The sequence below is a fragment of the Leucoraja erinacea genome, chromosome 19 (assembly GCF_028641065.1).
Source record: "Leucoraja erinacea ecotype New England chromosome 19, Leri_hhj_1, whole genome shotgun sequence".
Taxonomy (NCBI): domain Eukaryota; kingdom Metazoa; phylum Chordata; class Chondrichthyes; order Rajiformes; family Rajidae; genus Leucoraja; species Leucoraja erinaceus.
In genome coordinates this window covers 17,203,765-17,225,636 of record NC_073395.1, presented here as the reverse complement: position 1 = coordinate 17,225,636, position 21,872 = coordinate 17,203,765, and the positions used below count along the sequence as shown (strand labels likewise).

General features: G+C 43.1%; 1 protein-coding gene across 3 annotated transcripts in view; it reads left to right on the top strand.

Annotated features, from left to right (window-relative positions):
- The window catches only part of LOC129706274 (prickle-like protein 1), a 108,521-nt gene that overhangs the window by 20,602 nt on the left and 66,047 nt on the right, over positions 1-21,872 (top strand). Inside the window, exon 2 of one of the 3 annotated variants that reach the window (XM_055650456.1) lies at positions 8,304-8,498. The exons of the other annotated variants lie outside the window; for them this stretch is intronic. The gene's annotated coding sequence lies outside the window, so the exon portion shown is untranslated. The remainder of the gene's footprint in view (positions 1-8,303; positions 8,499-21,872) is intronic. 3 annotated transcript variants of the gene reach the window in all.

Here is a 21,872-nt window from a genome sequence, read left to right as displayed (position 1 = left end):
GTCATTAGATCACAAGGCCTTTAATAACCTCACAGGTCTACTTTGCTTAAGTACCCCAGTCTGCCCGCTAGATGAGCAGTATTAGCTCTGACTTTAGTCTGAAACACTGAGGCATGAGCTTTATTGGCCACATCATCCACTGTGCAATTCACTTTGAGCACAATATTTGCTTTGTGGTTCTGCACGTTGGCTGCTGGCCACAAGTCACTGGCTTGAGGCCAGCACCTTGCCTCAGAGCAAGTAAGTTACCAGCTGGTGGTCCAAAATCTCTCAGGAAAATTGAGCGATAAAAGCAGAAAGGGGTAGGCATGCCAAACTTTTTCACAGCTACCCAACTAATTACTGCGTCCCTCTTAAACCCTCGTGTTGAAAGCCACATGTTTCATTAACCTGGCAATAGATTCCTCGAACAGCACTGGTAGACAAACCTGCAAGGAAGATTCATACCTGGTGTATCGCACTCAGCCATGAGGAAGAATTGCTTTGTGGCACTCGATCAAGCCCTCGGCTTTCTAAAGCAATTCTCACAAAAAGAATGGTTCTTCAAGTACAGGCAGTTTTGTACACATGTCTATCGTTAAGTGACACGGTGACTAGATTTGAGCAATGTTCTGGCTTTTCAGTTTAACTCATTAATAACCCAATCAAGATGACCAGAGTTTGCAAAATCTGTTCTCCTGTTGATAGCATCCCTACAGTAGTTATTCATTTACAATGGTTGGGCACTCATGGGTATCTCTAGGTGACCCTGCCCCCATGCTGTCTTCCTTAAATTCCATTTGCAACATCAAATATACTTGTAGCAAACATCTCCTTCACAATATACCCTCTCCCAAGGAAAACAGCTGGGGATGAATAGTCTAACATTTAACTTCCAAGTAGATAATCCCAGTATCTGCTCTGCCAAGAGAAATCATTCATTATTCAAAATCATCCGTAACCCCAGCAATCTAGGTGTCATCTGCAAACCTACTAACCAATCCGTCAGATTCCAACCTCTGAAACCTTGCATATGCCTCCTTTTTTCTTTATAATCAAATTTACAACTTCCTTGGTTATCCAAGGTTCCCTTACTTTGCCATTCTTATCCTTCCTCCTTACTGGAATATTACATGGTGCTGAACATCAATCAACTCCTCTTTAAACAACTCCCACATGTCAGATGTGGACTTGGCCATGGACAATTGTTCCTAGTGCATAAGCTCTGCCTAACATTGTAGTTCACTTTACTCAAATTTTCCACCTTCCCACAAGGTCCAGCCTTCTCCCTATTCAAAACAATCTTAAAATGATAGACTTGTGATTACTATCCCCAAATTGCTCTTCCACTGAAACACCAGCCACCTGACCAGGCTCCTATCTTTTCGGTTCCCATCTGAAATGTCTCCTATCCATTTTCTGTAGGGGTGCTGACTGACCTGCTGGCTTAATCCAGCTTTTTGTATCTATCTTTGGTATAAACCAGCATCTGCAGTTCCTTTTTATTCCATGGTAGTGCAGTGTTCCATTACCAGGGTAGAATCAGGGCTGTGCGTGTTGGTTCAAGATTCAGATGGTTGTAGCAACACAGCTGTTCCTGAACCTGGTGATGCAAGATTTCAGGCTTCTGTACCTCCTGCCCAATGGTAGCAGCGAGAAGAGGCCACAGCCAAGATGGTAGGAATACTTGATGATAAATCGAGTGTGATGCTTCTGGCTGCGGCGTGACGGGGACTTTAGATCTCCGACAGCCGGCCTGCGGCCTACACCATCTTGAAGCCGCGGTCTCCGGTAGGGAAGCACCGATTCCGGACTTGTCTGCTCATCTGGCCGCCCGCAGCGACGACTGCGGAGGGTTATGGTCCCGACCATGGGGGCAAATGGCGGAGGACTGACCAAACTTTGTGCCTACCGTGATGAAAGCTGTGGTGGATGTTTATGTTCAATTTTTTATTGTGTATTGTGTGTTTTTCTTTTGTTTTTTTTTAAATTGTACCGCTGCTGGCAAATTCATTTCACTGCACTTTATGTGCTCGTGACGAATACATCTGACTTAACTTGACTTGAGGTAAACTCACATTTGATCTTCATTTTTTAAATTTTGTTATCTGGTACTTACACTTATAATGGCTAAATTTAATGTTATATATCAAATTTAAAGGTCAAATATAGCAATATGAAGGGGGAACCTATCGGTTAGTGAATGCAGGGAACACAATTCTGATAAGAATCTTTGGGAATTCACATCAATCTTGTCCCTCTCTTGAACTTCCTATACCATATCACTTTATATAATTGACTCAATTTTGATGTTAAATTCTAGTTCAGTTGAGTGCATAAAGTTTTGAAGGAGAAATTAAATACCTCGAGAAAGGGGAATGGCTGCTTTTGGACAATTGTGACGATGGCTTTGATTAACAAGGTGCTTGTCCCTTTAAAAGGACAGCCTCTTCAGATTGGGCTACTGTAAAGCCAAGTAATAAGCCCAGTCCAGGCAAACAAGGTTGATTTACTGCTTACAGGTGTGTAATTGACAATGCTTCAGAGGAGATAGTCTGTTCAACATGGAGCATTCACAATAAGGCCAGCAGATAACAAAGCTGAAGTGTTTGCCTGAGACACAACACATCAGTTAACAGTGCATTGTGTGATGTCTTTTCCCCTTTGATAAACGAATTCAAAGAGATTGTTCGGGGTTTGCTTGGTCTGTTCACAATGCTCTTCCTGTTTAAAGAACAAGATGAAAAAAAAAATTAACACTGAAGATAATCTCCCAACCACTTCCCAGAAAACATGAACCACAATTGATTCAAAACGAATATTCTATGCTGGTGTGGGCTTTGCAAATTGGTGGTGCTGGGTTGAATATATTACAATCCCACTAATTTCAAAATCTCCCTTTATTTCTCCCACCACCACCCCAATCGCCTTCCGAAATATTTACTGTAATATTTTCTACTTTCATACAGAGGAGGAAGGTGCCTGGTTCAATTGCAACCACATTGTCCCTGCCTGCCCGTCAATGTTGAAATTACAAATCACTTCTGGTTTACAAAGAGATAAAGCAGGCTTTCCCTTTGAAATTGTGGTCCAAATATGTAGAGGAGAACCTTACCTTAATATCTGGGAAGTACAAGGCTGTCTACATTGGACATTGTGTTGCATTCAGTCCCAAAGGAGTCGGGTCAAGTCACGTTTTTTGTCATATGCACTGGTATGGTGAGGTGCAGATACAATGAAGATCGTGCTTGCAGCGGCATCGTAGGCACATGGACTTGGACAGCACAGAAACAATAATTATACATAAATCACACCAATTCTTCAAATATGGATAAAAGAAAAAGGTGCAAAAAAACAAGACTTGAGCACAAAAATACTCAATTACAAAAGATGTAAGAGATGGTCTGTTGTGTTCCATTACTTGGGGTTGTGCAGTCAGTTCAAGAGCTGGATGGTTGTGGTAAAGTAGCTGGTTCCTGATCCTAGTTGTCTCAAGGCTGCTGTACCTTCTACCTCAGGGAGGTGAGGAAGGCTCGGATGGTGCAGATCTTTGATAATTGATGCATCACAATTGATGATTAAGGCAGTGCCTTGTGCTAATACTTATGATCATGGTGGAGGATGGAAGACTTCTTCCTGGCCATTCGCATGGGGAAGTGAGGAGCTATAGGAAAATATTGTACAAGCTCCCAGTGTGCATTGGGTATCTTTGCCAGTGGCAGAAATGGACAGATAGCTTAGTTAATAAAAGGAGAAATAAAATACACTCTGCAGAGTCCTGGACAGCAGTGTACAGCATGTAGAATCCAGTTGTATACACCATGAAACCACAATCAAAAGCAGATCATTATATAGAGCTGGGTTATTGTAGCTGACCTCAGATGTTGGCCAACAGATGAGATCATGCAAGGATTTTCGGGTGTGGTCATTTTTCCAATGCCTTTTTCCAGTCTGCCTCACCGCAAGGTCTCGCTTGCAGATTCCGAAGGATGGGATAAATGCATCAAATGGGATAAATGCATCAAATCCTGGCATTACCAATTCACAGCCTCACTATCTCTTGTTTCAGCACAATTTGGGGGAGGGAGGGGGGAAGAGGAGACCATGTTTAGAGTCTAACATTTTTTTTAAAGCAGTGAGAACAATTCAAAGCAAACAAGACCAGCTGCTCAAACAAGAATGGAATCTTTGGTGAACTTGTGAGAGTTTTGGCTCGGTCCAAAGAAATTCAAAGCTTGCTGCTGTCAGCCTCTTCGAGCTGAATGGCTGGGCTGAATAATTCAGCCATGAGCTTGGAGTTGACAGCAAGAATAGAAACAATCTAACAATTTACACCAAACTTAAAACAATATTGCAATAGCACAAGTTAGCTGGGCCACCTTGTCTGAAGAAGGGTCTCAACCCGAAACGTCACCCATTCCTTCTCTCCAGAGATGCTGCCTGTCCCGATGAGTTACCCCAGCTTTCTGAATCTATCTATGGCTTTTTACTTTTTTGAATAATTGCCTGCTAATCTATAACATTTATTATATCAACATAATATCTTAAAATTAGGTGAAGGAACTGGAAAACCATATGAAATATTGTGCACGAGGTCAGTTTTTAAGTGGCAATATACATACTCCAGTCTGCAAAGGCCTCCCTCAAAGGCTACTCAATTTTATTGGATAGATTTTTGCCTTGCTGAAGAGAAACAAAAAAAGACGCAAAGCTGGAGTAACCCAGCGGGTTAGGAAGTATCCCTGAGCAGTCAATCAAGTTGAAGAATTCTCACGGACTATAATCCTGGAAATAAGTACAATTTGTACCAGGCATTTTTATTGAGTGAGAAATAAAGTATATTGTACATAAAATTGAGCTACAAATTAAAATACAAATAAATACTTACACAAATATTGTGGAACTGAAGCTAATAAAAGTATTTTTGTTTATTTATGAAATGGATTTACAGTCCACATGTAGGGAATTGGTCATTTCTCAGAGCCAGGAAGCAAACCTTGCTGACTACATCTATTTAAAAGTTGCACAAATATCAATTCCAGGGGCTTTAGCATCAAGAGTATATCGTCGGTATCTGTTTCTTGTCATTTCGCTGGTTTCAGGAGGCCACGATGGGGAAGTCTGCAAAACCAACTGAACAAACGGAAGTGGGCTGGCAATCTGCCACTTCTGGACTTCTAGTGTATACTCCAGAAGCTGCTGACTGTTTCACTGTGCATTCGTGCCAATTTCATCATCACTGCAGCTGCTAAGTACAGCCAGCTGTTCACACAGTTCTGAAGACGAGTCCAGACCAGAAACATCACCTATCTATTCCTTTCCCAGATGCTGTCTGACCTGCTGAGTTCCTCCATCACATTGTTTCATTCAAGATTCCAGCATCTGCAGTCTCTTGGGTCTCACAGTTCTAAGTATTGTTTTGGAAATATACTTATTGAGCATACCCCACCACCGTTAACTTGGTCATTCAGAAGCTGCTCCCATATCTGCCTTCTTTACATTCTGGCATCATCAGATTCATCTGGAAAATAATAGGTGATTTAATGGGTGAAATGAATAGATTTAATCCCTTCTGAAGTGGATAGTTTCTAATATGCATTTATTTTCTCATTACCACTCATTCATCATCATTCTATAACATTTGTTGAACATTTTTGATCTGTAAAGTGCTTTTGAAAAATGTTACCAAACTTAAGGTCTATGTAAGATGCAGCCTGAGAATGTTTAACAAATTCCTGCAATCCTCCAACCCTATGAGAGCTATGATCCTAGATTTCTAACATTAGTTTAGGTGGGTTTTAGATACCTTGACATTTGTGAACCAACTTAAGCCATAGATACTGCTCCCATAAACTCCAGCCATACTGAGAGCCATAAATGTATGTGCAAGATCTTCTCTCCTGCCGGTCATACATTTCCTATTTGCAGCAAGTCACAGCAGAGTAACAACTTTGTGCCAGGTAAATGGACATTTTTTGTTATCCCCAAAGAATGCCAGTGGTTCTCTCGCTTTCTTGCTCACCTTTTTTGTTCCCTCTTTCCCGCTTCCTCCTGACAGCACTAACCCATGCCTTCGGCAAAACCACACCATTCCTCCAACTCGACAAAATCTAAATCTTATACCTAAGCATCTGTTGCGCCCTTCACCCTACTTTGCTCCTCCGTCTTCTGGATGTATACCCTTCTCTACCTGCCCATATCGCCCAAGTAAAAACACTGAGACATCAGTGCTCGCAATGGACAACCTGACTCAACTTTAACCCCAGCTGTGGCCGTGTATGTAACCTCAGAGCAGGGCATTTGACTGATGACTGGACATGAACATACATTGCTCCTCCTGAGCCTGAGATATTTCCAACACTCTTGAACCTCAACAGTACATTCTTTCCATGTCATCTGTTTCTGCTTTCTGGTTACCCAACAAATACATGTAGATTACCCTTTTATTAACATGTTTTTTTTCCCGCTTTTGACAAGTATCTCTGGTAACGTACACATCACGGTCTTTTAATTGATTGCCGTGGTTTACCCACTGCCCTTTTTGTGATGGAGTGTAACATTTGCAGTCTTCCAATTGTTGGCAGCAACTTAAAAAAAAAAAATCAAAATATACTTTATTCAGGATAAAAAATATGTACAAAACAAGAACTGTACAAAATTCCTCCGACATTCTCCACAGCTGTACATGCATTCATTAGTGTTGTATTTGGAATTATTGCCAAGAGCCATAATTATACCAGGCAACCGTGCCACTCATGTGACCCCTAAGGTGATAGCCCTTCCCTCTCTTGAGGGGCGTCTCCACCATACTTGCCCCCTATGTCCAGCAGCGGAAGAAACCTAGATTGCGCTGCTCCCGCGCCGAGCTTCAGTGCATCCCTCAGCACGTACTCCTGCAGTCTGGAGCGGGCCAGTCGGCAACATTCCCTGACGGACATTTCACTTTACCGGGAGATCAACATGGTTCGGGCCGAACAAAAAGCGTCTTTCACCGAGTTGATGACTTTGCAGCAGCACGACGACAATCACTGAAGTGTCCCTGGGAACAGATAAATCTGTGAGTCCTCTGCGATGGGGCTGTTCAGGATAAACTGTGATGGGGACCCTTGCAACCTTCTCCGGACTCTCTTAGCAAATCCATACTCAGCAAAGGGGTAGGCAACCGTCTCCTCTCCATAGCAGCTGTCTCGAGGACCACGTACACTAGTAGTAAGATTCTGGTGCAGTAAGGATCTGATTGTGGGGGCCTGCCCCACTCACCACCAGCCAAGCCTGGTCTTGGTGCTTGTTGGTGAGTTCTGATGATGAGGCGATTCTCCAGACGCGCTGGGCAGTCTGTTCAGGGAACTACGCCACAGGAACCATCCTTTCCCTGCATTGCCTGCAGGATGTTCCGTGCTGACCACTGCCTGATGGACGTGTGGTCAACGGTGTTGGTCTGGAAGGACCTTTCCACAAATTACAGATGGTGTGTCATTGTCCAGCTGACTCGCACATTGAGCAGCATCTGGGCCAGGCACATCCTTTGAAACACAGGGGCCAGGTAGAACCCCACACCTCTTGACCCCATATCCAAGGAGGACAAAGGCTGTGATCAGATTTCCTTGCAGCTTCCGAGGTAGGAGATTGCAACCTTCACGTGGTCCGCCCTGTTTCGACAAATGCAATCAACCTGGCGTGCACAATCAAATATGATCAAATAGAACAAGTTATCCTACAACTTTAGGCTGTGCACGTCATATGCAAGAAGAAGATGCCAGCTTCACGATGATCTCCATTGAAGTGTTCATTCACTAATCTTTGTCATGCCTTATCTCTGCACAATACTTTATTTGTCCCTAATTGACCACAGTGGTTCTTAAACGTTTAAATCCTTATTCTTTTGTTGGGTTCCTTTTGATGTATCTTATCAATCATCAATAATATTGCATTCTTTTGAAACTTGCCCCAGCATTTTTATACCCTCTAATATGTTCTATACCTAATATTTGTCACTGATCTAATTTTACAGTTTCATTTTGAAACTCTGTTTCATCATCATATTTATCATCGGAGTTTGGGAGAAATGAAATGATAATCTTATTATGATCATTTGCTCTTCTTCCAGTCAGTAATGCTATAAGCACAGCACCAACATTTGGTCTGAGTATCTCTGCTGGCCGCTACGTGTTAGAGGGACTGCAATCACAATATGAACATTCAGAATTGTAGAGAGAATCAACAGAAAGACAGGCCCTTAGGCCCAATCAGCCCATGCCAACCAACCCCTTTATGCTAATGCTACATTTGCTAATCCCATTTTTCTTGTCATCAACTCCCCCCAGAGTCTACAAATCGCCTACACAATTCACAGCAGCCACTTAACGACCAACCCACACATGTGAGAGAAAGCCCACGTGTCTCGGGCAGACTATCCAAGCTCCACACGGACAGTGCCTGAGGCCAGGATCGAACCAGAGTCTCTATCATTGTGTGGGCAGCTCTACCTGCTATGCCTTTGTGCCACCCATAGTGCTGAGGTCAGTGTTTCGCTCTGACTATTTACTATGTGTTACTGCTGTGATAATATGAAGAGTTTTCCTTGACTTATCTTGTACCAGAGGGATTGTACGAACACTTTCTGGAATACCACGTTATTTGATATTCTGATCATTTTTTGAGTATCGCTACAAGCCAATGATAATTTAAATTACTGTCAAAATCTTTCCTCAATATTAAAATCTAAATGATGCTGCAAAGTCATGTTGCCCTGAGATAGTTGTATTATAATAACAGAAGAGGCATTTCCCTTGGCGGTTCTGTGTAAGTGATATTGTATTTACGTGCAGATGCTTTTCTCAGTTTGCCACATTTTCTGTTTGCTATGCAGTCCCCCTTGTGCCTCCCATTGATATGTTTTCAGTGAGATTAACTATATAGTACATTCGCTTAAATGATAATGTAAGCAAAACTGTAACGAGCAGCTCCTCTGGTGTTGTGTCAGTAAAGCAATAGTGGTATCAGTTGGTCCATTAGTTCACAAGTAATCTGCACACACTGTGTCAGTTTCCTGCCGTTGCTGAGTGCTGGCGCTATTTTAATTAAAATCTTTGAGTGCCCTGTATTAGTAATCCTGTAGCTACAGTGTGTATGTCAGTGATACCATTCTCTATATGAACATTCCCACTGCTATTTATGAACACATTAGGAGAGTCCCCTCGATTTTAAACTGCATACACATGACTTCTGATTGTTTTTTCCCCATTGCAATTGTGGTGTGAATGCTTCCTCCATCTGTGCAGATGATATTGAAGATACTCTTTCCTCTGATCTTGATGTTTCACTGATATATTCATCTATTTTCCTTGTCCATTTTTGTTGCACTCTGAAAGCAAATGTGTGGTTTGCTTTATCATTCACAGTTCGTTTGAAACTATTAACTGGGTGCTGAGTCTTTTTGTTGTCCCCATTTTTGCTTGCTGCGTGTTCGAGTGATAGACTGTAATTATAGTGGGATTATTTCCAATCTGTACTGACATAGCCCAAGTTGAACAACCCATATGGGATTTGTTAATATAATAAATACAGCGTGAATATTTCCTCTGCTTGATGCATTAGTGATATTAAGCATTGTATGATGTTGGTGTTGTGTATTGCTGGCTGCGTGAACGCTTCCTTTGGTTACTATTTGTTGCAAACATTCTAATTCCCTGTAAATATTTCCACTTATTGCCGTGTGTCTGTACTAATGAAGACAACATGAGAACATTTACACTAATGTGTTCGGTGAAAACAGTGCAAATGGTTCTCGTGGATATGCTAGTCGGTTTTTGACATGAACGTGTTAAGCCAAGTTTATGGTCACATCCATAAGTATGGTGAGCCCACAGTAATCACAGTGCGACAACTGATAGTTATTGGGGAAGTGGTGCCCGTCGAGTTTGCTCGCAAGGTCTTAAAGCTTTAATGCTTCAAAGAAAGAAGGATTTTAATTTAAAAGGAGGGAAAGAAAGACCTGGCTAAGAAATTGGATTGAAGGTACCACATAAAAGTAGAGGGGCAAAAAGTTTGACATGGATCTGGTGGGCCGAAAGGCCTCTTTCTGTGCTGCATGACTCTATAACACAGACAATTTGAATGAAAAATAAAATGTAATTGAATATTGAGAACTTACCAGATTGTCCAGGTGTTTTGTTCTTTTGATTTATTGCATGTTGTAATTCTCCTCAACTGACGCATCAGTGCATTGTTGCCATAGAGGGAGTGCAGAGAAGGTTCACCAGACTGATTCCCGGGATGTCAGGACTTTCATATGAAGAAAGACTGGATAGACTCGACTTATACTCACTAGAATTTAGGAGATTGAGGGGGGATCTTATAGAAACTTACAAAATTCTTAAGGGGTTGGACAGGCTAGATGCAGGAAGATTGTTCCCGATGTTGGGGAAGTCCAGGACAAGGGGTCACAGCTTAAGGATAAGGGGGAAATCCTTTAAGTCCAAGATGAGAAAAACATTTTTCACACAGAGAGTGGTGAATCTCTGGAACTCTCTGCCACAGAGGGTAGTTGAGGCCAGTTCATTGGCTGTACTTAAGAGGGAGTTAGATGTGACCCTTGTGGCTAAAGGGATATGGGGGTATGGAGAGAAGGCAGGTACAGGATACTGAGTTGGATGATCAGCCATGATCATATTGAATGGCGGTGCAGGCTCGAAGGGCCGAATGGCCTACTCCTGCACTTATTTTCTATGTTTCTAAGTATCTTTGCATGGAGGCCAAATGGGGTTACAATAACGTGCAAAACCACTTCCTGGGATTTGGGTGACTCGGGCAAGGCCCATGCAATTTGTGTAGGAAGAAAGTGCAGATGCTGGTTTAAACTGAAAATAGACACACCTAAAAGCTGGAGTAACTCAGCGGGACAGGCAGCATATCTGGAGAGAAGGAATGGGTGACGTTTCAGTCTGAAGAAGGGTCTCAAACTGGTAGACACTACAACTTTTTGTGTCCACCTGTGCAATTTGTGCACCACTCATGGCTTTTGCAGCATGCCCACATCCTCGAATAACAACATCCAGCACCTCACACCCGACTATCCAGCTCATGCCAAACCCAATGGCTAATAGCACCCCTTCCCACCATCACATCCCACCATGAGCAGGCTGAATTTTAACAGTGTTAAAAATAATGTGCCGAAATGTAAATATGAGAATGGTTTATAAATAATGTGCAGGGCAGTGCAGGAAGAAGTGGGGTACCGTGTGGAATGTGGGGGCTCTGATGACCTGGAGATTGCAGGATTGTAGCCAAATTCCAAGACCACCTGTGGGGCCCATCACATACCCAACACCCCCAGCCGAGCTGTGGCTTCCATGGCACCATCTTCAAAGACGTAAAACACAAGGATGCTCTCCCCCTCACATTGCATCGATCTGCTTTTAACTTTCTGCCACCAGCTCAGACACAGGTGAATATCTTTCAAAGATCTCTCCTTTGTGATAATAACTGGCTCGTGATGGCTTTAAAACCTGGCATCTTGGAACCCGAAAGAGATAAGTTGCAGTATTTACATATTTCAAGCATCTCTCGAGATTACGATATTTTGGCTCCTATGCTTATTGTGTCTGTGTTATTGAATCCAGTCGACTCCTTTTCCCAAGCCTTTTCCCCATTCTCTCCAGTCCCTGCCTGGTGTGTTACATGAGCCTGTCTGTCTTGAGCATTCCCGTAGGATTGAGGATGGCTTGACCCCCATGGGTTATATACGTTCTGATGTGCCCAGTATGCCAGTGTGGGACCTGGACTCCCTGCACCCGGGGGCAGAGGTCTCTGACACAGTGCATGGGTGGATAGTTTGAGGTTTGAAGTGCTGCTTCTGCCATTTATGCTTGGCTTATTTGTGCTTTGAACGGGTGTATTTGCAATTCTCAGTGCTATCACAATTCAGGCGTAAAGTCCATAGTCCACTGTTGTGTAATGATCCCTGCATCTAGGATAGGTGCTTCAATTCTCATGTTGGAGGCAGTCATCACCTGGCAATGTTGTGGTGCCAATGCTTCCACCAATCCGTCCGTGCATGGATGTTATCTGGATCTTCATGGACGGTTTCACTAGCTGAGGATCTGTGAAATGTGCAATCATCGTTGACCATCCCCACTTCTAAGCTGTTGCATGACCCATTCGTTAGGACAATGGCTTGCATGATAACATGAAGCGGATACGAGAAGGAGATATTTGGTTTGAGGGCAGTCAAATTTGTAAAAAGCTTCTCCATAATCTACACGTTAATGGAGTCCGAGTCCAAAAAAAGCCATGTGTGACGGCCCCTACATTTTCATGTGAAGTTGTCAAGCTCAGCACAGATATTGCGGGATGAATAGCCTGTTCTTGTGCTGTACTGTTCTATGTTCAATATTTGTCAAACAGCGAAGATCATGTCCACTGTCCCGCTTGGTGGATTGAGCCAGTTCTAGGATTCGGGGGCCAGAATCGTAGCATGTAAACAGCAGCAGGGAAAACTTTCAGTACTTACCGCAGCCAGACTCGCTTCACACGTTCATAAGGGATGAATTAGGCCATTTGGCCCATCAAGTCTACTCCACCATTCAATCATGGCTGATCTATCATTCCCTCTTAACCCCATTCTCCTGCCTTCTCCCCATGAGCCCTGACACCTGTACTAATCTGCCTCAGAGGGCGGTGGAGGCAGGTTCTTTTGATGTTTTCAAGAGAGAGCAAGATAGGGCTCTTAAAAATAGCGGAGTTGGGGGATATGGGGAGAAGGCAGGAACGGGGTACTGATTGGGGATGATCAGCCCTGATCACATTGAATGGCGGTGCTGGCTCGAAGGGCCAAATGGCCTACTCCTGCACCTATTGTCTATTGTGTTTTGTCTATAATCAAGAATCTATCTATCTCTGCCTTAAAAAAATCGATTAACTTAGCCTCCACAACCTTCTGTGACAATTAATTCCACAGATTCACCACCTTCTGGCCATCCCATTCCAGTAAGGATGTGGAGGTTTTGGAAAGGGTGCAGAGAAGTTTTGCCAGAATCATGCCTCGATTAGGAGTTATGAGTTACAGGGAGAGGTTGGACATACTTGGTTAGTTTTCTCTGGAATACCAGAGGTTGTGAGGGGACTTGATCGAGATTTATAAAATGATGAGAGGGAAGGATAGGGTAGAGAGGCAGAATCGTTTTCCCAGCATGAAAAAATCAAATACTAGAGGGCACAGCTTTAAGGTGAGAGGGACCAAGTTTACAGGCATTGGGCAAGCAGGTTTTTTGTTTTGCATGGATGGTGGCAAGTGCCTGGAACATGTTGCTGGAGGCAGTGGCGCTTAAGTTAATGGCATTTAAAAAACGTTTGGATAGGCATATAGATATGCAGAGGATAGAATGATATGGATTACATGCTGGTAGGTAAATGGTGGTCTTCGCATCATGTTCATTACAGACATTGTGGCCCAAAGGGCCTGGTCTAGAGATGTACTGTTCTATGTCCTATGTTCTACTCAAACTGTAATCACAGACCTGTTTCCATACTGCTATTCCTAGTTTGATTTGCTGTGCCTTTCTGCAGATTAAGTTCTTTTCTGACTCCTACATTACCCTTTGAATTGCAAATTTTACTCACTCCAACTGTGTTCACTGTACTGGGTCTTCGAACTAGTTGTTTTTTTTTACCTTTTACCATTTCTTAGTTTCACCCATGTCAATTCTACATCCTGATTTTCTGAGCCAACTCCCTTTCTCCCTGGAATACTGGAATCTGTGGAATCCACTTTTCATGAATAATCTCGTTGATGTGGACACCACTCTCTTGATAATAGGCTGGGTACTTTGTACTGAAATAACAGCGCTATTCTTTAAGATTTGATTTACTTTGCATTTAATGATTATAGTCACAATTAGGACCATAGAGTTTCTGCATAATGGTATTTCCCTCCTACTCACGGGTCATTGGGGAATTAAAACAATAACAAACAAGGCAGTGATTATTTTGAGAAAATAACTTTAGCTGATGGATTTGGACGGCATTTAGTTCTTGCATAAGGGACCAACGCAACAATTTATTTAAACTGGGGCAGTGTAGATAACAACTTTTTAAGACAATGTTGAGGATGATTACTGTGAGAATCACTTAGAGGAGAAGTGAGAGAGAGTAAAGATTCCGGTGATGGGATTTGGCAGGAACATAATGGCGAATGAGGGCTATCCTTTTTAAAATGGAGAGGAGAGACTGCAGATGATTGGGACTAAAAAAGTGCTGAAGGAACTCAATGGGTCAGACAGCATCTGTGAAGGGAAAGGGATGGTCAACGTTTCGGGTTGAGACTCTAATTTCCAGACCTGATGCAGGATCTCAACCCAAACCGTCAACCATCTCTTTGCCTCCTTATATGCTGCTTGATCTGCTGAGTTTCTCCAGACATGCTTAGTCCTCTGTCAACATAGGTTCCTGACTGCTGATTGTTGATGCAGAGAGTCCATAGATTTCAACAGCCGGTCGCTCTATGGCAAATGGGATGAGAAGGGTATAATGGAATTTGAATCTGTCCGGGGAGAGGGGGGGGGACATGGACAAACACACCCGGGAAGAGGGGAGAGATGGGCAAATCTGGCTGGGGAGAGGGGGCAAATGGACAAATCCACCCACGAAGATGGGGCTGATGGACAAATCCACCCAGGAAGAGGGGAGAGAAGGGCAAATCCACCTCCCCCTACCCCACCCAACTCCCTTCCATTTCCCAGCTCGCTTCCTCATTACCCACTTCCCCCAAAGAGATGCCAGTGTGTGTGCCTGCCTGCTCACTTAGAGATTGCTGTTTGGAGCACCACCAGTGTGCAGTGTTCAGTTTGAGTCCACCACACCCCCAGCAGAAAGATGGAACTCAACTACTTGACCGGAATCTGGCAGGACCCAGCTGCAGGTGTCACCTCTGTGTGGACCTGGCAGGGTGACAGTGATACAGCTGGTAGAACTGCTGCCTCACAGCACCAGTGTACCTGCGTCAATTCTGACCTTGGCTGCTGTCTGTGTGGAGTTTGCATGTTGTTCATGTGACCACGTGGGTTTCTTCCCACATCCCAAATATTTGCATGACTGTGGGTTAAATGACCGCTGTAAATTGCCTCGAGCAGGTAGGGGAGAGGTAGAATCTGGGGGAGTTGGAAGGAATCAGGGGAAAGTAAGATAGAGTAAACTAAAAGCTGGAGTAACTCAGCAGGACAGGCAACATCACTGGAGAGAGGGAATTCCTTCATTACTCCAGCTTGTTGTGTCTATCTTCAATTTAAACCAGCATCTGCAGTTCCTTCGTACACAGGGAAAAGTAAAGTGGGTTGGGGTAGGATTAGTGCAAAGTTGTGGTTGATGGTGAATATGGACTTCGTGGTTTGAAAAGACTGTTTCCGTGTTGTTTCTCCATGACTCTGACTCCATCAGTTAGTTGTGTGTGGGTGTGGGGGAAGGGGGAGGGGGGGGTGGAGACAGAGTTGATTTTGGGGACAAGGTGCATTGCCAAAATGATATAAATTCTCTGCTCAGCAGGGCTCAAGCAGAGACCAGGCCCCAGTTTTATTTCTGAGCAAACCTCTCAACTGATTCCACTCAACACCAGACTTTCTCCTGTTCTGGGATCAGTTAACACAGCACAAATACTCGACTCTGGGAAAGATCCCAAGTTTTTTTTTTTGCATGAAAAAAAAAGTGTTTTTCTGAACATGTGGAAAATATTAAATAAGATGACTATTTAGTAACAGAACTGTGGAGATCCAGAGGGTAAAACGTTGAATCTGAAAGAACAGCAGCGGTGTGTAACACTCAGGTCGGTGAGTACCTGAAATAGCTGCAGATTAATATTTTGTATTGAAGCTATTTATCGGTCAGAAGCCTGCTGTGCACTTCCTGCATGTTTGCGAGATATTTCTGAAGGTCACTTGTGAAAATAATTCACAGGGATCCTGCGTTGGGAAGATTGAATTTCACTGTGATCCGTGGTCTTTGAAGAAACCCCAGGTCCTGCCCAGGAAAGGTTTACGGCTCACATCGAGGCAGATAATACACAAGTTGTACCTGCGGTGTTCAATGGGGAGGCTTTAGACTGTGGGAAGATGCATCTGGGGAGTTGCAGCAAGGAAATATACAATAAATGGGAGGATGCTAAGAGGAATAGAGGGAGTGCAAGTCCACAGATCCCTGAATGTAACAAGTCAGATGATTAAAAAGGCTTGCAGGATGCTCTATTTATTATCTGCAGCAAGTTAACATGAGAGTAAGGAGTTTGTGTTTGAACTGTTCAGACTTGTCTAAAGTCCTGCATACACTTCTGATCACATCGTCGTGGATAAGATCTGATTGCATTGGAGAGGGTGCAGAGGAGACTTGTGAGAAAATTGCCAGGACTGGAAAACTGGAGCTGTGGGGGAAAGGGTAGATAGAGAGCAGTTGTTTTATTAGGAGCACAAAACGGTTGGCGGAGATTTAATTGGGGTGTATACATTTGAGGGGTTTCGATCGAATAAATGGCAAGGTTCTATTTCCCTTAACAAGAGGAGTCAAAAACCACAGACCACAGAGACTTAAAGTAATTGGCAGATAGATTCATGGAGAGATGTTGGGGGGGGGGGGACTTCAACGAGGATGATAGAGTTTTGAATTCTCCTCAGTAGATGGTACAGGCACAAACCTTCCCTGCATTGAAAGTGCCCAGGTATTGTTGTGAAGAATGTGTAGGAAAGAACTGCAGATGCTGGTTTGAATCGAAGATAGATGCTGCCTGTCCCGCTGAGTTACTCCAGAATTTTGTGTCTATTGTTTTGAAGAACCTTGATCAGCAGAGTTAAGGGTATAACTCTGAAAGGTGGGTGTAGGTGGGTTAGTTTAGTTTGATCAACCAGCACAGTCATAACAGGCCAAAATGGTTTGGACATCCTTTATTCTTTTTTGGAATCTGCATATTCCCCACATTTATTGCTCATCCTTGATTCCCCATGCAAAATATTTGATAACCTTTCCTGCGGCATTGTCAGTTACCAAAGTTGGACTTGATTCAACTTTGAGTTTGGCTCAACAAGGAGCGACACAATGATCCAGAACCAAAATGACCATCAAATCTTCCCAACAACAACAAAAATACTACAAACAGGTCAGGCAGCATCTGTAGAGGGAGAATAGTGGAGAGTGCATTTGAAGTCACACTGCAAAACGAGTTTGAAATCAAATGTGTATTAAGTTGCAGGGAAACAGAGGCGTGAAGCAAAACTGAGAGTGTGCGATGCAGTGGAGTCCAAGAGATGAAATGACACAAGGTGGTGCTGGCTGAGAGCTTATTAATAGCAGCTGATCTGTCAGGAGAAGGTGTGAATGAAGATAGATAAGAGTGAGAAAACATTGGTGATTTATAATGGAACGACTGGAAGTCTTAAAAAAAAATGGGATGCTTGAAATAACCAATCGGTCAGGCGGCTATGTGGAGAGAGAAGAATTTTACATGACAGTATCATGGCCTTTCATCAGAACTGAGCCATCTGATAAAATGAGGAAAGGCTGAATACGTGAAGTTGTTCAGTCAAGCTTCCTGACCTGCTGGAAAATGTATTGGGTCAGAGATTAGGTGCTGTTCTTTGAGCTTGTGTTGGGTTTCTGTTGAAACCGTGTCGGAGGCCGAAGAGGGAGAGCAAAGTAGAGGTGAGAAGGTAGAATTAAAGGGACAGGAAACCAGACACTCAGGGTTACCCTGCAAACTGATCATGCAGTCAGCGTTTGGTCATACCAAGGTAAAGGAGATCACTTTGGCGCAAGTGGGAAGAACGCTACCTTGCCGTGCCAGGGACCCAGGTTCAATCCTGACCTCTGGCGTTGTCTGTGTGGAGTTTGCATATTCTCCCTGTGCCCAAATGGATTTCCTCTGGCTGCCATGATTTCCTTCCACATTCTAAAGTAGGTTAATTGGCCTCTGTAAATTACCCCAAATATGTAGGGAGTGGATGTGTAAGTGGGGTGACGTGGAACTAGTATAAATGGGTGATTGGTGTTTGTCGTGGGTTCAGTGTGTCTGCTTTCCATGCTGTATCTCCAAAACTAAAACCTCATCATAATAAAAGCACACTCCACTACTGTTTAATTTAGACACAAAGAACTGTAGATGTTGGTTTACAAAGAAAAAACACACAAAGTGCTGGAGTAATTCAGCAGGTTAAAAGCAACATTTCTGGAGAATGTGGATAGGTGACGTTTCGAGTTGGAACCCTCCGTCAGAGTACTGAATGTTGAGAAACATTTCTTGAGAAAATATTCTGTGCATCTGTTTTTAATAAAGATGCTGGCAAGGTGGTTATCAACTTTGTTGACCGGCTGGGTTACTCCAGCGCTTTTTTTCTCACTGTGATTGAAGCCATCTTCAGCTAACTGCTCCGAAGGACAAACTTTCACCACTGTCTCTTCACCATCTGTGCCTTTGTCTCCACCCGATCTCGTACACAACCTCTTGTCCCTTTCATGCTCGCCCCTTAATTTCTGCAGTTTAAAACACATTTCATTTGTAACGGCTCAGTATTTCTAATACTGTTTTTTGTTTTGGATTTCTAGTTTTTTACTCCATTGAAAACCATCTGATAAAGTTACTGTGCATCACTGTTTATCTTTTCATCAAATTTCTCAATCTGATTTAGCCCACCTGCCTTTATCACTTACTTGATGTCCACATCAGTGATTTTAGTCCTAAAAACACAACTTGCATGATTTTTAGAATTGAGTGAACTTTAGTAGAATTCTTTTCATTTTGTTCTACTTGATTACTAGCAGTGAAGAATTACTGTGGCCCGATTATTTGATGAGTTAATTAAGAAGGCAGGCAAGCCTTCCGAAGAAGGGTCTCGACGTGATATGTCACCCATTCCTTCGCTCCAGAGATGCTGCCTTTCCCGCTGAGTTACTCCAGCATTTTGTGTCTATCTTCGGTTTACAGAATAATGAAAGGCATAGATAGAGTGGATGTGGAAAGGATGTTTCCACTGGTGGGAGAGTCTAGGACCAGAGTCATAACCTCAGAATTAAAAGGTGCTCTTTTAGAAAGGAGGTGAGGAGGAACTTCTTTAGTCAGAAGGTAAATCTTTAGTTAATCTGTGGAGAGCTGTGGAGGTCAAGTCAGTGGATATTTTTAAAGCAGTGATAGACAAATTCTTGATTAGAACGGGTGTCAAGGGTTATGGGGAGAAGGCAGGAAAATGGGATTAGGAAGCAGAGATCAGCCATGATTGAATGGCAAAGTAGACTCGATGGGCCGAATGGCCTAATTTTACTCCGATAACTTGTGAAACCAACATCTGAAGTTCCTTCCTACACTCGCAGGAAAACATGTTGGGTCCAAAACTTTTTAGGTCAGTTGATAATGACTGTACCCTATAGTACACTTAAACGTACTTGACCCTGAGTATGAAACTCTGAGAGGCTATGTGGTGCATCTGCTTTTAATAGAGATGAAGGTAAGGTGATTAATGACTGTTTTGTTGATAACATTAAAGCAGAGGTGAAAAGGCCACTACGTTGTACCAATAAGAAAACAGCCAACATAACCAGTAACAGTAGGTTAAACCAGTGATGTTGGTGACACAGTTATGTTATTACTTCCCCTGTGTTGAAGTTAATGGCCAGTCCTTTTAAAGGCAGCAGTAACTGCAAGAGGGTGGTAGCTAAAGGCATCATTGTAGTTGGAACAGGAGCTGATGGTAAACACTCACAGCTGCCACATGTCTATTGCCTCCACAGGTCTCCATTTTTAAAGAGAGTACTAGGATAGCACAATAACCCCCGGTCACAATTTTGCCACTGGTCGTTACAAAATAGAATTGCAACATGAAAACCTGCAGGATTAAATGTAATGTGTGGTAGCGTTGACCTTTTTGTGGTGTGAGATGCTCTGGTCGAAGGAAGAGCAGCTTAGCAGCTTGTAACTAGCACTTCCCTTTGGAGGCAAGAAATAATTGGTTGCGTTTGTCAATTAAATGTCTACGCGCCGTACTCATACCAGACGGAGAGTTCTTGAGAATCAAACAGATCAAATTACTTTGAGGGATATTCAAGCCAAGCTTGTTTGGAGTTGATGTTTGCAGAAGATGATCTAAACTGAGGTGGCATCGAGCCACACAAGAGTAAATTGGTCTCGGGCCATGGACAATGCAAGAACAGTTCTCCACCCACTTATGCATGACAACTCCCGGATTAAATTACTGCTTGTTATTCCAATTATGTACAATTGGTTCTCAGTCACGGATTAAAGCAGCAGGTATGTTCTAACTGAATACAATTGTTTTGCCTTGTATTGGAAATTGACTGTTCCCGCAATTAATGAGAATCTTTGCGACATTCCGTCACACAGCAGGCTCCTCTGGTACTTAAACCTGCACCCCTGTTTTTGTCCAGCAAGTACCTACTTTAAACCCATCACCTTCCCTCGTTTACCAATGCCTATCGCTCCTATTTGAGAAGTTAACTTTAGTTTGGTTAATATCTTAGAACAACATTCTGTGCATAACCACTCAAATCCGATATCTCTTGAGGTGTGGTGGTGATCATTTTGTGACATGCCCTTTCTCTATTTACCTTGTAACCCTAAAAACCCAGGTCAATGTTTAATTAGCTCCGTCTGACCAAGTTGCCTGGCCTATATCCTTCCAAATCTTTCCTATCCATGTACCTGTCCAGGTGCCTCTTAAATGTCACAATTACACCTGCTTCTATCACTTGCTCTGGCAATTTGTTCTGTATACCCATCACACTCTCTGGTGAGAAGTAGTTGCCCCCCATGTCCTTTTTAAATATTTCCCGTCTCACCTACAACATATGCCCTCTAATTTTGTACTCGCCTACTCTGAGGTTGTGGCTGGATGGTGGCTATTTATTTAATTCATGCCCCTAATGATTTTATAAACCTCTATGAGGCCATCCCTCCAACTCCTACAGTCTAGCCTATCCAGCCTCTTCTCTTAATTCACACCCTCCAATCCCAGTAACAGTCCTGTAAATCTTTTTTGCAAGAAGTAAATGCAGGATCATTCTCCAGGATAGACTATAAGCGCAGATAGTTGCATTTGGATCGTGTGAATAAATATGGTGATGCACAGTTGTGTGGTTGCCAAACTTAATTGGCAGGACAATTGCCTAATCACCTCTACCCCCGCAGGTTTGCATGCGTGTGCCCTTGTGTCTGTGCCGGTGTGAGTGCCATGAACTTGCACACTATCATGCTCCGCTCACTGCTGGAGTGGAAGTGGGTCAGCTGCCACCATGAGAGGCTGCCCGAGAACACGAGGAAGATGAACCTAAAGCCTCTTTTTCTAAGAAAGACACAAAACCTGGAGTGACTCAGCAGGTCAGGTCAGACAGCATCTCTGAAGAAACGGAATAGGTGACGTTTTGATCTGAGACCCTTCCTGAAGAAGAAATCTGAAGAAGGATCTCAACCCAAAACGTCACCTATTCCTTTTCTCCGGAGATGCTGTCTGACCTGACCCGCTGAGTTACTCCAGCTTTTTGTGTCCATCTTCGGTTTAAACCAGCATCTGCAGTTCTTTCCTATACGCTTCTTTCTCTAAACCAGCATCTGCAGTTCCGTGTATCTAAGTTAAAAGTCACTTGTGTGCTATTACCTGTGGAAAGAATTTTAAATACATGCTTTAAAAATAGCATCCTTTCCTGTCTTTGAGCAGCCCTGCGAGTTATTTGGTTACATTTCTGGTAAATCTTTCCAAGAGTATCAAATGTATTCAATAAAGAATTCTATCCATGTAGCATGTAACTGGCTCTTCAGAACATTGCCGCTGACAAACTACTTTCAAAGCATCAGCATTGTTTTACCGACAGGCACTGCACCTTGTTTGGAAACTGCCAGGTTACAAGAGAACAAT